Below are 16149 nucleotides of genomic sequence, written 5' to 3'. Positions count from 1 at the left end.
TGGATGAAGGGGGATTTGATTAGCGCTGTTATACTGCAACTTCTTTTTTATCAGTTAAACACGTTATGCTAGAAGTATCTGTGGAACTGAATCATCCGTTAACTGGAGCGAATATTTTCGCTGAACTTACGAAAGCCAAACCAACAACCCACCGAACTGTGCTGGAGTAACAATTCAATTTATCTCAAAACATTAGAATAAATTAAGATCCCACAGCAGACAGGAAACAAATTTCGTTTCCGAAACTTTGCCAACGTTTGCAGAAAAGTTCGTGTCTGCGTTTGATGCCGGGTACGAGTAATAGTATTCGTAGCATAGTAAAGCCGACATGCATAGACAGGAAACCGTGGCGATGTCGTAATTTAGTCTACACGATTAAACGGGAAATATGGTTATTCCACTGGAACATGGTTGAGCAATGTTCGATTTGAAATCGAAAATATCGACTGAATAAAGTTTGTAAACCGTACTACCACAGAAAACCGAAAGTTTGACATGTACCCGCTTTTGGCTGTGGAAGTGCATCCTCGGACAAGTCTCCATTGCAACAAGAAGAGCAACTTTTTCTCATATCTCAGAGTACGGGAATCACTGCTAATGAAATGATAAAGCAATGCCTTGTCTAGCCTTGTTATGTGGAGTTTTCCGCTGTGGTCGTCGCATGTACATATACTGCATGATCGGCTCTTTTGGGGGACTTTCCCTGGACAATTTTCGCCTACTCATGTGCTGTATACTGGAAACGGTCGGCGAGCGAAAAGTACCGAGGCAGAAGAATCACAAAGCAACTTCCTGGAAAATTGACTTTTTAGTGAAGGGTTGAAGAACAATAATGCACGATTGCGTTGTTTAATGACGTCAGTAGAAGCTTAAACCATGGGAATAATTTGATTCAACAAAAGTTTTTAAACCAATTATCGAATTGATATTTTGATTTTGTTGGAGTGTTCATTGTATTGACTCTAAAATATATATTGGGGAGACTCCAGAAACACTGATTCCACTGATACCTGGAAAGTTTGTTTTACTGATCGATCATTCCAACTTATATTTAGGACGGCCAATTGTGCCCAAGTCCCAAACATCCCACATGCTATTAAACTTTTTGATAGACTTCATTTCCTGGTTCAATAGTCGACTCTAATCGAAATCAACAGCCGACCAGGGAGCTTCCACTAGAAGTAATTTCTCTCAGGTACCACGGAGAAAAGGAAAAAAACAGCCGATGGGCAGCTATCGACAAAAGCAATTTCTGCGGAAAACCCAATAACCGCAGAATTGCCCAGCCCACGATTCGTCCTCCGGGGAAAGACAACCCCATTAATTATCTCGTTCGTTGCAAGCGGGCCTTTTTTCTGATGTTCCCTCTGAAAACTTTGCTGCCTTTCCGTTCTCCAAAATTACTTCATTAAATAAATTAAGAATTAACACTAAGCGGATTATGCGTTTCATTTCGTCTGTGCTTCCCAACGTTCTCTCCAGTTGAACCCATTGTTCACACATTGTAGTGGGACTGCGGAAAGAAATTAATAGTCTCGGCAAAAACCATGAGAAATAATTTCCCCACTTCCCCTGCGCTGTAATAACTGATGATGGTCTATGTGACCACAAACGCAGGACTGCTAATAATAGCTACTAGCCGCCGGCATGCTGTGTGGTGGCTGCCATCTGGGACCAACCAACGCAGGCGAACTCTTAGATGAAGATTTTTTCCTTGGTTCAGGGAATGGTACGAATTTTCTCATCGGAATCGAGAGTACCTACTGTTGCAATTCAATTTCACAATCCAACACTGTATTAGGACGATTATTATTGAACTGCTGTCTTTTGTTCTACGAAGAGATGCAGGAAATGGAAATTTATCCGTAGCGCGGTAAAAGCGAAGAGAACATTTCTAGAAAGCAATCATAAAGTGGATCCTGGCAAGACTGATTACGCAGAGATTAAAAAAAAGAAGTTTTACAAAGGTGAATTGAAATTCAAATTACGCGAGAGCGCTGGGATAAAGTAGCTCTCCCATGGGTGAATGAATAGCTTTGCATCTCTAATGGAAAGACTGCAGTAGCTTTTGTCGAAAAGTTGAGTTAGTTCATTGAATAGCCATTATGAGAGAACCTGAAAATGGATAATGGATTTTGTGGAACTAGCAGAGTCGAACATTTTTAAGAGCAACAGTTAGAAATCTCTTACACAACCAGCGGTTTAAAAAACCGAAACGCACAAAGTCATTAGGACCGATTTTCGATATAGCGATTAAAAATTTCTCTACGTGCTTCAAACGATCTGTACACTTAGATATTGGATTGCAGTGAACTGTTCACACAAGCTTGTTAAATTCAAATATGTTGATTTAAAATGAATGTATTTAAATAGTTCGGATGATAAGAATGAAGGAAGTCAATTTCGCTAATACTATTGTTTCACTCCTTCTTAGTTAATGTTTTATAGTATCCTTATCCTTCTAACACTGACAACAACGAGCACATAGTAGGTTGTAGAAAACCGGTAAAGCTGCTGGGAAGGTCAAGATCCCGGTTGAACTTCTCAAACACGGTTATGAGCATCTACCCCAAATAATCCACCGTATTATTCTAAGAATATGGTCGGACGACGAATTGCTTGCTAGTTGGCTGGATGGACTCATTTGCCCCATCTACAAGAAAGGGCACACACTGGAGTGCGCTAATTACAGGGGGATATCTCTCCTGAACTCGGCGTATCCTATTTAGCAGACTGAGACTGTATGAGGAGTCCTTCGTCGGCGAATACCAGGCTGGTTTTCGTGAAGGCCGATCACCGACGGATCAGATGTTCAGCCTGCGGATGATGCTGGACAAATTCCGGGAATACAACTTGCAGACCCACCATCTGTTCATTGATTTTAAAGCGGCGTACGACTCAGTGAAAACAAAAGAGCTGTGACAGATTAGGTGAGATCATGATTTTCCGGCGAAACTGATTAGACTCATACGTGCGACGTTGGATGGTTCAAAATCATGTATTCGGAATGCAGATGAGATCTCAACCTCACTTGTGACTTTAGATGGACTGAAGCAAGGCGATGCACTTTCAAATTTGCTGTTCAATATTGCTCTTGAAGGAGCTATCAGGAGAGCTGGCATGCAAAGGAACGGAACTATCATCACAAGGTCGCAATACTCGGCGGGATATGTGAAAATGGAGTGTGACGCAGGCGCATGAATCATGAGTTGTACTAAGTATACAAACCTGCGGATATTGTTAAACTAATAAAATACGGCAGCCTGAAAGGGGCTGGTCATATAGTACGAATGTCGGAAGAAAGAATTGCGAAAATAATATTCAGCAAGGAGCCAGGAAGAGGCCGCCGACTTCGTGAGAAGCCACGAACACGTAAGATATACGCAGTGGAAAATGACCTGAGATCCCTGAACGTGCAGGGGAACTGGAAGGACGCCGCCTAAGACCGACAAAGATGGAGCTCTACGATACGCCCGGCATTGACGAGATGACGCTGTAGCCACCAAGCAAGCAAGTCAGCAAGGTTGTAGAGAACCGGGACTTTCTATAGTTTACGTTGTCATCTAAAGTCGATAGCATACAGGCACGCACAAAGCTTGCCCTATACAAAACGCAAATATTTCCTTTTGCACTATACGACCACCAATCATCGGCGCTCCGTATGCATTCAATACTTAGCATACAAAAATGCTGACATCGGATGACTCTTAAAATACAACAGACCATGTAGCGCGAATGCCGGAAGAGATACCAGCAAAAGTTATATACTCGGCATAGAACCCGAAAAGGTTTGGGTAGACCACACAATCGAAGAAGATGCGCGTGCAGTGGTCGTTCAAAAAGACTGGCGAATGGTGGCCTAAGATCAAGATCAGCGAACGGCTCAATACCCAGTGATGGAATACTTGTGGTAGCATGGATTACTCTTCGACGATCGTAGATCGTCCTCTAGTCCTCCTCTGCTGCATCTGATAGCACCAGTGACCCCCCAGTAGTGGTAGGAAATAGCCCTACCAACGCACTGGACGGGCCACTATCCGCGATGCGCAAAGTGGTGGAGCAGCTCGATTCAATAAAAGAGTTCACTAGCGCAAAGCAGAACATAAGCAAGGAGTTAAAGCAGAGCCTCCTGGAGCTCCGGAAAATTGTTCGTGTCGCGAGACAGAAACAGCAGGCTTATGCCAAGAGGGTGGAATGTCGGGAGAAGTCCGACAGAGAAACCCAGACAGTGGCCTCCAAGAGGGAGGGAAGAGAGAAGGTCGATACAGGCACTCAGACAGTGGCCTTCACCTTCTATGGAGCAGCCACGTCGCTCGGAGCGGCGGCCGACTTCCCCTCGAAGGGAAAAGGCAAGGGCAAGGGCAATCGTAAGACGGCGCCCAACGCGAAGCGCCAGGCGAGGGTGCAAAAACCGACACCACACGGTGTGCAACCGTTAAGGCCAGACGCCGTTTGGTCGAGGTAAGCTAGGGCGAGAGTGACCTCGCTGAGCAGAGCGTTGGTACCAGCAACACGGTGCGACCGGGGTAGGGGGGCGTTAACCCCTGGACGCTAGTCACCAGGAAGAAGCCGGCACCGACACCGGAGGTACCGCGGCCCGTGAAGAAGGCCAAGGACAGAGGCGAGGCCTTGTGGTTAAAAACCGACAAGGACAAATACGCCGACGTCCTAAAGTCGATGAAGGCGGCCTAAAGCCTTTCGGCCCTTGGGCAAGATGTGCGTAGCGTGAGACGCACCAACACGGGAGAAATGCTTCTGGTGCTGAAACGAGGCGCACAATCTGCGGTGTACAAGGCCTTGGCCCAAGAGGTCCTTGGTGAAGGCGCCCAGGTCAGGTCGCTAGGGGCGGAAACGACTCTCCAGTGCAAGCATCTGCACGAGTTCACGACCGCAGAAGATGTCGTCGTAGCCGTTAAGGAGCAATGCGACGTCACAATCGAGCAGGCCTCTGTGCGCTTTAGAGAGGGACCCTTTGGCACCCAAGTAGCCTACCTCAGGCTACTGAAGGCGGATGCCAAAAAGGTAACCGAGAAAGGTAAGCTGAAGATCGGCTGGTCGGTATGCCCAATTAGCATACCCCAGCCGCCTTCAGTGGATAGGTGCTATCGGTGCCTTGAGTTCGGTCACAAATCCTACGAGTGCAAGGGCATAGACAGGAGAAAACTATGTCGTCGCTGCGGCGAGGAGGGGCATAAGGAGCGGGATTGCACTAAGGCGCACAAGTGCCTTATCTGCACCGCTAAGAAGCAAGCCCATAAACATGCTATGGGCGGACCTTCGTGTCCCTTCGGTGAGGTAAATAAGAAGAAGCCGTGAACGTCTCACAGCTAAATCTTAACCATTGTGCAGCAGCCCAACAGCTGCTGTGGCAGTCGGTCTCGGAGTCGAGGACAGATGTCGCCCTCTTATCATACCCGTACAGCATCCCTGCCGGCAACGGCAATTGGGTGTCGGACGGGTCTGGAATGGTGGCAATCTGTACAACGGGACGGTTCCCGGTTCAAGAGGTAATACACTCCTCCGCCGTTGCGATTGCCAAGATCAATGGTGTGTTCTATTGCAGCTGCTGCGCTCCACCAAGGTGGCCAATAGAACAGTTCAACCAGATGATCGACAGGCTCTCGTCAGACCTAGTGGGCCGGAAACCGGTAGTCATGCGAGTGACTCATGTCGAAAGAAATCCAATTAATTTTAGGAATGTGCCAAAAAAATACTCCTGTAGTCCTGTCTTTTTCAGGACAATAAGATATTTGTAATTAGAATTATAATCGAAATTTTTGTTTACAAGAAATAACTCTTCTGGCGAAGAGGTATTACTCAACTGTCTTTTTGACACACACTTTCCAGGCTGTACGGAGCCATCACTGACGACTGCCCCTGAGTTCTTTTCAGGTAGTTCTGATTCTTCGGCATTTGCTCGTAGAATTGTGATAACTGAATTGATCAAATGGGCGATTGAAAGTTTTGCTCCATATAAGTCTCTGGGAAAGGATGGAATCATTCCAGTTCTACTACAAAAAGGATATGAACATTTCAAGCATATTTTGAAAAAGGTTCTTACTTGTAGTCTTGCAACAGGATAAATTCCATTAGCTTGGCGGGAAATAACTGTCAAATTCATTCCCAAAGGTGGCCGCGTCACTTATGAGGAGACAAAGAGCTTTAGACCGATCAGTCTAACCTCCGTCCTTCTCAAATCAGTGGAACGTTTAATCGACCACTACATTCGGGATGTTAGCTTGAACGAGCACCCACTGCTTACAACGCAACATGCATATCAGCGAGGGAAGTCTACTATCACACTGTTACACAATGTTGTATACAACATTGAAAAAGTTTTTTCACAAAAGCTTAGGAGTTTTTTTTTCAATATTGAAGGTGCTTTTGAAACGTGTCTTTCGAATCCATTTTGGTAGTAGCAGGAGGTCATGGAGTACCTACATATATCACGAACCGGAAAGCTTAGCAACCGACATCTGTGCTCATCGTTAAGACAAGTAGAGATAAGGAAACTGAGTGTCTGCGGATGTCCTCAAGGTGGTGTGCTGTCACCACTTCTATGGAACCTTGTCGCCGATGGTTTTTTTAGGAAACATGATGATATAATGATCTCCGGTATTTGCATTAACAAACTTTTTGATTTGATGCAATGGTGGCTTAATGTTGATCTATCAGTATTTGGATTAAATAAAACATCAATGGTGATTTTCACGCAACGAAGTATTTCAACCGGAGCTCGTCCATTGCAGTTCTTTGGTTCTGAAATTATTATCGCAGATCAAGTTAAGTACGTTGGGGTAATTCTTGACTCAAAACTTAATTGGACAGCTCACATCGATTTCAGGATCAAGAAAGCTTGCATGGCCTTCGGTCAGTGTACACGCGCTTTCGGCAAATCTTGGAGAAAAACCCAAGTACATTCAGTGGATCTGCACGATAATTGTTAGACCAATACTGGCATACGGCATGGCGGTTGTATGTTGGAGGGCCGAGCCGGTGCTGGTCTCTATTGTCATGAAATGAGAATAAACCAATCTTATTCGCTTGGTAGATACTGTACCGTATTCCAAGCAGAAATCTTTGCGATTCCGTGTGGCGTACAATCAGCACTTCAACGGGGAATTTACGGTAAAAGAATCTATTTTTGCTCTGGCAGCCAGGCTGCCCTGAAAGCACTTAGTTCAGCAGATTCGAGATCGAAATTAGTAATCACATGTCGAAGTCAAATCGAAGAACTTAGCATTTCAAATGCCATTTATCTTCTATGAGAACTCGATCATTCCGGTATTACTGGAAACGAATGGGCTGACGAATTGGGTATAGCTGGCGCTGCGACTGACTTCGTTGATCCGGAACCAGTTCTACCACTGTTAATAAGTTGGATAAAGCACAAGATTCGCTCTTGGGTTGCATCCGAACATTGGCGTAGCTTGCAAATTTGCGTTCAAACAAAGACTTTTCTGCCGGATGTGAGTCCGAAAATGTCAAAGAATTTGTTGCCTTTTTTCCAGTATTCTAGTCAGGGCACTAACCGGACATTGTAAACTCAATTATCACATGGCTACTATTCAGCGCGCTGAGTATTATTCATGTGATCTTTGCGACTCCGATTATGGAACTTAATATCATTTGATATACAACTGCCCTATAGTAATGCAATTACGTATCCGGATTTTTGCTTCTCCATACATAGATTAACCTATGTACAGAGAGCTGAAACTGAAGGATATGCTATTGTTTCTAACCCAGTGTGGTAAAGAGCTATAATTTTAGCCGTATTTGAATGACAGGATCTCTTCGGGGGTGTTATCGTTCTGTTATCTCAATATCTCCTCGTAGGTGTTGTTATATCCGCTCACTGGTTAAATAAAAATTCTATATCCCTCCGGGGGTGGAAGTTTAATTCCTACTATTAAATTGCCTGCAGATCGTTCAGTATCCCTCCAGGGGTGCAGAATTCTTTGTTTTAATTGTTCTGTGTCGTTATTTTCCTTAACCCTAACTTTACCACTTTCCCAATCCTTCCTATCAAGAATATGACGAAAAGACAATTCTTGGCGAGGCACAAATCTCCGATCAACATGGGTAACGTGGCATTTGAGCCAGACGCTACTGATTTCTGATACTTCTCAACGACTATCCCCATTCTCTTATAATCAAATGGTAGGAATCACAATAGCTTCGATTTTAGCGACTATGTTCGTTAGCTCTATTTTCTAGAAAAGCAAGACGAAAATCATGAAACGCATCATCCAAAAGCTTTTTTGTATAGTCAAACTTTTCTTTTAAGTTTTTAATGTAGGATACAAAATCGGTTGTGTCAAACGCGTCTGATCGGCCGGAATTTTGCCCGCTTTTTTGAACGCGAATATCTACCGTAACACTGAATGAAAAAAAATAGATGATTGCGTTACCTGAAAGGAAAACAATTTTGTAACTAATTCCGTAGAATGTAGGTACAATTACTAAAAATAACGGGAATAATGGTTTTTGTGAAATCAATTATTATCTGCGCCATGATTGGTCCGTACAATTGAATCAACGGACCAAACTAGTTTTCGTTCGAAGCTGCACCTCTTTGACGATAGAAGTAAACTGTTTTCTTTCGGTGGCCGGCCTTTTTGCATTGAAACGATCACAGAACACACTGTGGGTAAGCAGTAGTGTTCGAAGGACGCGAGCGTTGATTTTCTTTTCGTTCGTTGACCAGCCCGTTTGGCTTCAAACGTAAACTGAACCAAGTACAAAAAAGGGTTTCATGTGCGAGTGCGCTATCATTCGTGCTAGATGCATTACACATGTCTGGAAGATGCATTACACATGTCTGGAAGCGGAAAAGAGGGAAAGATAAAGAAAAAGCCACAATCCCGCTCTGTTCGTGTCGGTCTCCAGTTTCCTGTCGGTCGAATCCATCGTTTGCTGAGAAAGGGTCAGTACACCGAGCGTATCGGCTACGGATTACCCGTCAACGTGGCAGCAGTGATGGAATGCATGCCCGTCGAAGTTTCGGAGCTTTCCGCCTTTTCTGGGCGACTGTTTCTTCGCATAAAGAATTAATTTGATTTATTTTAATTTATGTGCATTTTCAGGATTTGGTTGTTTTTATTTTAACCCTCCGGATGTCGCGCAAATTACCCACTGAACGACTTTCAGAGCAGCGTCCAATTAGTGGACCAGTGCGACTTCCGGCAAGTTAACTTAATAGTCTACAGTCCATCCAGTTGAAATGTGAAATAGCTCCTCATCCCCCTTGCGTATTATTTTTCTATTTTGAATCATACAAAACTTCCTTGAAAACGACCCACACACACATATCCGAGAAGCTTTTGAGGAAACACACATACTTAATTGATATGTATGCCTAAGCTGACCAACTCTGACGAAAAAATCCGTACGCTTTACGAACTGTTTCCCTGAGCGTGGTGAACGATTACGCTTCGTTGCGGTATGGTGAACGGATTTTTTCGTCAGAGTTGGTCAGCTTATGTATGCCTAAGTATGCTATTGTCCCAATGTTACATATCACAACACCAACACAGTCGGTCAAGCCAAAAACATATCTTCGAAAAAAATTACCATTCATGTCAAACCTCGCCCTGCTTATCATACCTATAAAATCGATTTTAAACCCTTTCTAAGTTCAACAGGGCTCAACAGAGATTCTGGTACTCGGATTTTGCACCTCACTCGAGCCATTTTCGCTTTGATTCTTTTATTCAGTTAGTTCTGATAATGATCAATTGTATCGTATTCGGCTTTGAAATTTATTAACATTGTAATGAGTAGTCTTGCTACATTCGCGAAACTTCTGTATGACTGCAACCCGAGACCGAGTTTGAACCTAAATCCTTTTTGTGCCTAAATCAATATTTATCGGATGGCTTCTGCGCCACTCCCGAACGAGACCATTCGCCTTATTCGGTTTGCCCAGCTATTGACACCCCTCCTACGGGCGGGTACTAGTTGTTTCTGAGTTCTGGCTCCAGAATGATCCAACTGAACTCATGGACTCAACCTGGCTCCATAATGGTCCAACTGGACTCATAGATACATAGATTCCCCTAGGTTGACGGGTTTTACGGGTATTGCGAACATCATCAACTATATTCGTGCATCAGTTTTAAAGAAACTCTGACAGACAACTCCTTTATCAGAATCAGGAATCAGAATATATTGGCTCAAATGGCACGTTCCCCGTACATAGTCGGGGATTTGTGCCTTGCCGTGTGTTTTCATCATTTCCTGAGCGGAAGGAAAGGACAAGGAGGTGTGGGGAAGTAGACTTGGAAGGGTGGGAAAAACAGCACAAAACAAAAAATAAACAACAGGTAAATTAAACTCACAAGTAGTTCAACTTGCCTGCGAATAAGCCTAAAGCTCTTTACCACATTGGATAAGAAACTTTAGTATGTCTCTGAGTTTCAGTCGACCAAACATGGTTTCGTCTATATAAGGACGGCTGAAGACTCGTAATCGCAATTGCGCTAGCGCTGGGCAGTTGCATATCAGATGATATGAAGTTCCGTAGTCGGATTCACAAAGATCACATGAAAAAGACTCAGCGCGCTGAATAGTTGCCATGTGATAATTGAGTTTGCAGTGGCCGGTTAAAGCCCTGGTCAGCATGCCGCAGTGGAGCTTCGAAAAATGTAAGAGATTTTTCGAAACCACTGGGCATGGTTGTTCTAGAAACGCCTTTGTTTGGCGACACGTTTGTAGATTTCTCCAATAATTGCGGTGCTCGGACGAAGCCCAGGACCGTATTTTTTCCCTTATCCAACTTGTCGAAATTGGCAGCGCGGGCTCAGGACCAACGAAGTCAATCGCTGAACCTGCCCTGGCCAATTCGTCAGCCCATTCATTTCCAGTAATACCGCAATGTCCGGGCACCCAGACAAGGTAGATAGTGTTGACAATGCTTAGTTCTTCGATTTGGGTTCGGCACGCGATCACTAGCTTGGACCGGGATTTGTCTGAGCTAAGGGCCTTGATTGCAGCCTGACTATCGGAGCAGAAGTTTATAACTCTGCCGGACAAACTCAGTTGAAGGGCCGATTGCACCCCGCACATAATCGCAAAGATTTCTGCTTGGAATACAGTACAGTATCTACCTAGTGAGTGAGATTGTTCCAGTCTCATTTCACGACAGTAGACACCAGCACCAGCACGTCCCTCCATCAGAGAACCGTCAGTGTAACAAACCACTTGCGTTTGTTGTTGTCTTTCCATAAAGCCAGACAACCACTCCTCTCGAGAGGGAATCTTAACATGGAATGTCCTGTAAGGAAAACTACAAGTGAGTGTAATATCGCTGGGAGCAAGAATATCTTCACCCCATGTAACCATTTGTGACCACAATCGTGTATGACTGGTAGCAAGATCAACATGATTACTGTTCCAAAGCCCAGTAACCTGCAGTCTGTATGCACATGATAGTGCTTCTTGTTTTAAGTGTATGTGTAATGGTTTGATATTTAGAAGTGCCTCAAGAGCAGCAGTCGGAGTCGTGGTGAAAGCACCAGTCAACGCCATGAGCGCCATTCTTTGCAGATGGTTTAGCTTTGACTGGACTGTCACCACCTCTCCCCTCTGCCACCACACAAGGCATCCGTATGACAGTATTGGACGTACAATTGTCGTGTAAATCCAATAGATGTATTTAGGTTTGAGACCCCAGGTCTTTCCAAAAGTTCGTCTGCACTGCCCGAAGGCCATGCACGCTTTCTTGACTCTGAACTCAATGTGAGCAGACCAATTCAGTTTGGAATCCAATATGACTCCAACGTATTTGACTTGATCTGCACACAGCAGCTCAGAATCAAAGAACTGCAAGGGACGAACCCCGGTTGTTATTCGCTTCTTCGTGAAAAGAACCATTGAAGTTTTGCTTGGGTTAACTGATAGTTTAACTTGTCGACACCACTGTTCGACAGCTCTTAATGCCTGTTGCATCAAGTCAAAGATTGTTCCGATGCAAAATCCAGTAATTAGTATTTGGTAATCGTCAGCAAACCCGTAGGTTGGAAATCCAAGCTCATTGAGTTTCTTCAACAAGCCGTCAGCTACTAAGTTCCATAACAAAGGTGACAGAACGCCGCCCTGAGGACAACCGCAAATACTCAACTTCCGTATCTCAGCCTGTCGCAGTGACGAGCAAAGTATGCGGTTACTAAGCATTGCGTTTATCCAACCTGAGATACATGCAGGTATCCCATGACCGCGCGTAGCTTCCAGAATAGACTGGAAGGACACATTGTCAAAAGCACCCTCAATATCTAGGAATACACCCAAGCTAGATTGCTTGAGCGAGAAGGCTTTCTCAATGTTGTAAACAACATCGTGAAGCAGAGTGATCGTGGATTTCCCACACTGATATGCATGTTGCATTTTGTGCAGAGGATATTCAACTAAACTAACGTTCCTGATGTGATGATCTATTATCCGTTCCAAAGCTTTCAGAAGAAAAGAACTTAAGCTGATAGGCCTAAAACTCTTGGCTTCTTCATAGCTTGAGCGCCCCCCTTTGGGAATAAATCTAACAGTTATTTCTCGCCATGCTTTCGGGATATACCCGGTAGCAAGACTGGAAAGCAAAATCTTTTTCAAGACATGTTTAAGAATATCAAATCCCTTTTGCAGTAGCACGGGAAGTATCCCATCTTTTCCGGGTGATTTGTATGGAGCAAAGCTGTCAACTGCCCACTTGACCGATTCAGTGGAAACCAATGTGCGTGCTAGCGCCCACGAGTCCGAATCACCAGAATGAGATCTGTGAACATTGATCAACTCCGGATCGATACAACCTGGAAAGTGTGTGTCGAAGAGACAATTAAGAACATCTTTTTCGTCTGTCACATAAACACCATCTCTGGTTTTCAAGGAGTTCATCTGAAAATCATTCGATTTGGAGAGAATTTTATTTAATCTGCTAGCCTCGTTCAGACTAGAGACATTAGTGCATAGGCTTTGCCAGCCAGCCCGTTCTGCAGATCTAAGACATTTCTTATATGCACTACGAGCTGACCTGAAAGCCCTGGAGTCATCACGCTGACGCCGGTTCCAAGCTCTTCTCAGACCTTTCTTCATTCTATCAAGCTCAGCCCTCCACCAAGGGGTTCCCCTAGTCGATTTAACAGTACGAAGTGGACAAGCTTCTTCGTAGGATGCTAATATGAATGAGTTTGTCGTATCCACGACGTCATCTAAGTCGTCTAGTTGACTAATTGTTGGAAAATATCCATGAAATTTAGTCGCTAAGTTTTCCAAAAAGAGGTCCCAGTTTGTAGACTTAGGATTACGATATGTCACCACATTGAAGGTGACATCAAAATGCTCGAAAAATATATATTTATGATCGGATAGAGACGGTTCAGTTTCATTTGGAACCTGCCAATTTCCCAGTTCATGCAAAATTCTATCAGAGCAAAGTGTTATGTCTAACACCTCCTCCCTCCCAGACCTCGCAAAAGTTGGTCGGTTTCCCACATTCAGAATATGGAGATTTGTACTACTTATGTACTCCATCAGTTCAGAGCCTCTCAGATTGATGTCTGAGCTGCCCCAAATGATGTGATGAGCATTCGCATCACTGCCGATAATGAGCGGAAGCCCATTTCTGCTACAATATGATACAACGCTTTTGAAATCATCAGAAGGAGATGATTCGTTATGCGGTAGGTATGCTGAACAGTATATATATTTCTTGTCTACGTTTCCGACAGTCAATGTAACTGTGACAACACAGATATCGCGAGTTGTGAGCTCCGATATGAGACACGCGTCAATAGCCTTATTTGCAAGAATGCAAGCACGAGGCATTTCACGTGGGTTAGTCATGCCTGTCTTGTTGTAAGCAATGAAGGCAGTGTTAAGTAACTTTCCAAAATAGAAGTTTCCTTTATGGAAATACGGTTCTTGAACCAATGCTATGGAAGCTTTACCTTCCTGCATGAGTCGAGATAAATTCATAGTTGCTGTACGTTTATGTTGGAGATTGACTTGTGCTATTCTAACCATTGTTGATTAGAGAACTGTACATTTCATCTCCAACACAAATTGCACAACAACTAGAGGACACCAAGCGAGTTGGGATGTTAACGCATTTAGCGAGCCATATCAGGTTTAAATGGGACATGATCATTTGATTCCCACGATTTGCGAAGAAAATAATGGTCCACTGTGTCAGAGATTCGCATAACACAGCAAGGGCAAAACCCAAAATGCTCCGTGCGCGACTGGCATATTTTAGACCCTCCAATCATTAAGTCCTCGGCACGGAACTACACCTTGACTTAGGGTCTCCTACTTTCAGTCGCCTCCTACGACATGGCAGCAGGACTCCAGTGGCTCAATTCTAGGCCGGATACCACACGGCCTCTGGGCAGGTTCATCTGTACACATCGAAATTTGATAATCGAGACTCAACAAAACTTCACCGAACTACCATCAGCCGAGAGTCTCTGCAAACCCCCAGCCAACAAAAATTCGGCAAAATTAAGTGGATCATCGGTGAAAAAAATCGGAGTGTAGAGTGAACGTTCCGCTGCGTAATGCAGCGTACTGGGGATTTCGCCCGACTCTTCCCAGGCTCCGTTCGCCATTGAGAATGTTTTAAACCCCCTCAACAATTTTACCCATAGCACGGGTCGCATGACACTATGGAATTGGGGTTCCCTGTATGGTAGATTTTTACCACTGAAACAGGTAGTCCGTAGTGTAATTCTTAGCCGGTTGAAACAACCACTACCGACACTACATGGCTTATCTAGGCTGTTCGGTGAAAGAAGCTGACATTGAAGAACAGCTTCCATATTCAGATGGGCGAACAGCCGCAGAAGGAAGGAAGGAAGGAAGGATAACGGGAGGAGAGGGATTTGGGCTAAGCGCTTATTTAAAGGCGGCACTGGCTCGCCTTGTCAGGGCTGCTTTAGGGCATGTGGTATTTAGGCCTAGGACGTATAGGGCCCACTACCTCGTCCTACCACACCCGCAGTCAGCCCCCGCTGCTGATTCGGGTCGCGAATCACAACTAGTTGCTATCGCGATTAAGCATTATCCACCACCTATGACCCGCCCGGTTGCTTGCAGCTCAGCTTCCCACGTAGCGTTCCTCCACCACCACGGGGCCCGGGAAAAATGTGGAACGCTTCACGATTTTGCGTGTCATCCTTGCGCAGGGCCATGCTAATCTTCTCTGTATCGTTCCAATTTTAGTATATGTCCAGCCGAAGCATGGACTCAACCTGGCTCCATAATGGTCCAACTGGACTCATAGATACATAGATTCCCCTAGGTTGACGGGTTTTACGGGTATTGCGAACATCATCAACTATATTCGTGCATCAGTTTTAAAGAAACTCTGACAGACAACTCCTTTAAGATTGTTATTGTATTACACCTCGATAGTGGTGCATTGGGGAGAGCGAGAGGGCTTATGGACCTGTTTTATGTTTTTTCATACTCTGCTTGATAACACCCCGGTGACTAAGTGAACGTTTCAGCCTTTATAAATTGGCAAACGCGGTCTCAAACGTGAACCCACAAACTTCCGCGCTCTCTCGATCATGAATCGGTCACTTACGGAAGTCTCTATCCCTGGTACCAGTCTAGGACCTTCAATTAAATTAAAAAATTAAAAAAAGAAAGTTCTCATATTCACTAGACAACATATGTTCCATGGCTACATAACCGGAAACTCTGATATGGGGTAACGCACTCCCTGTTAGCATCTGAGCCGTGCACTGATAACTGCACATCAAAATGACGGACTGCGTGACCATCCAAGAACACACGCGAATTAGCGAATGGCCACACGGTTAAAAAATCGAATTTATACGCGCGAAGTGACATACACGCGAGCACATACGACAAACACGTTAACATACGAACGCTTAAGCCCTCCACGCTCTCAAATGCCCGCTATCGCGCAAACTTGACAACACCTCGGTAATAAGGTGAACGTTTTAGTACTTACGAAGTTACAAACGCGATGCCACAAACGCCCGTATTCGGGCAATCATGAATCGGTCACGTCCGGAAATCATTACCCTCCGTCCTAGCAACTTAGGTTCATACATTCAATTGGACCAATTAAAAAAGAATGCTCATGCACTAGACAACACGTCATGGCGACATGACCGGGAACTCTAG

General features: G+C 44.5%; 1 protein-coding gene and 1 non-coding gene across 21 annotated transcripts in view; one reads left to right on the top strand and one right to left on the bottom strand.

The window, feature by feature from the left end:
• LOC131690255 (poly(rC)-binding protein 3) overlaps positions 1-16149 on the top strand; it is a 788104-nt gene that overhangs the window by 614528 nt on the left and 157427 nt on the right. The window lies entirely within an intron of this gene.
• LOC131694355 (U6 spliceosomal RNA) lies at positions 15132-15237 on the bottom strand. Its single transcript, XR_009306469.1, has one exon. It is a non-coding gene; the product is annotated as a U6 spliceosomal RNA (small nuclear RNA).

The sequence above is a fragment of the Topomyia yanbarensis genome, chromosome 3 (assembly GCF_030247195.1).
Source record: "Topomyia yanbarensis strain Yona2022 chromosome 3, ASM3024719v1, whole genome shotgun sequence".
NCBI classification, from domain to species: Eukaryota; Metazoa; Arthropoda; class Insecta; order Diptera; family Culicidae; genus Topomyia; species Topomyia yanbarensis.
The sequence above is the reverse complement of the archived record's forward strand: the minus strand, read 5'-3'. Positions and strand labels throughout refer to the sequence as shown.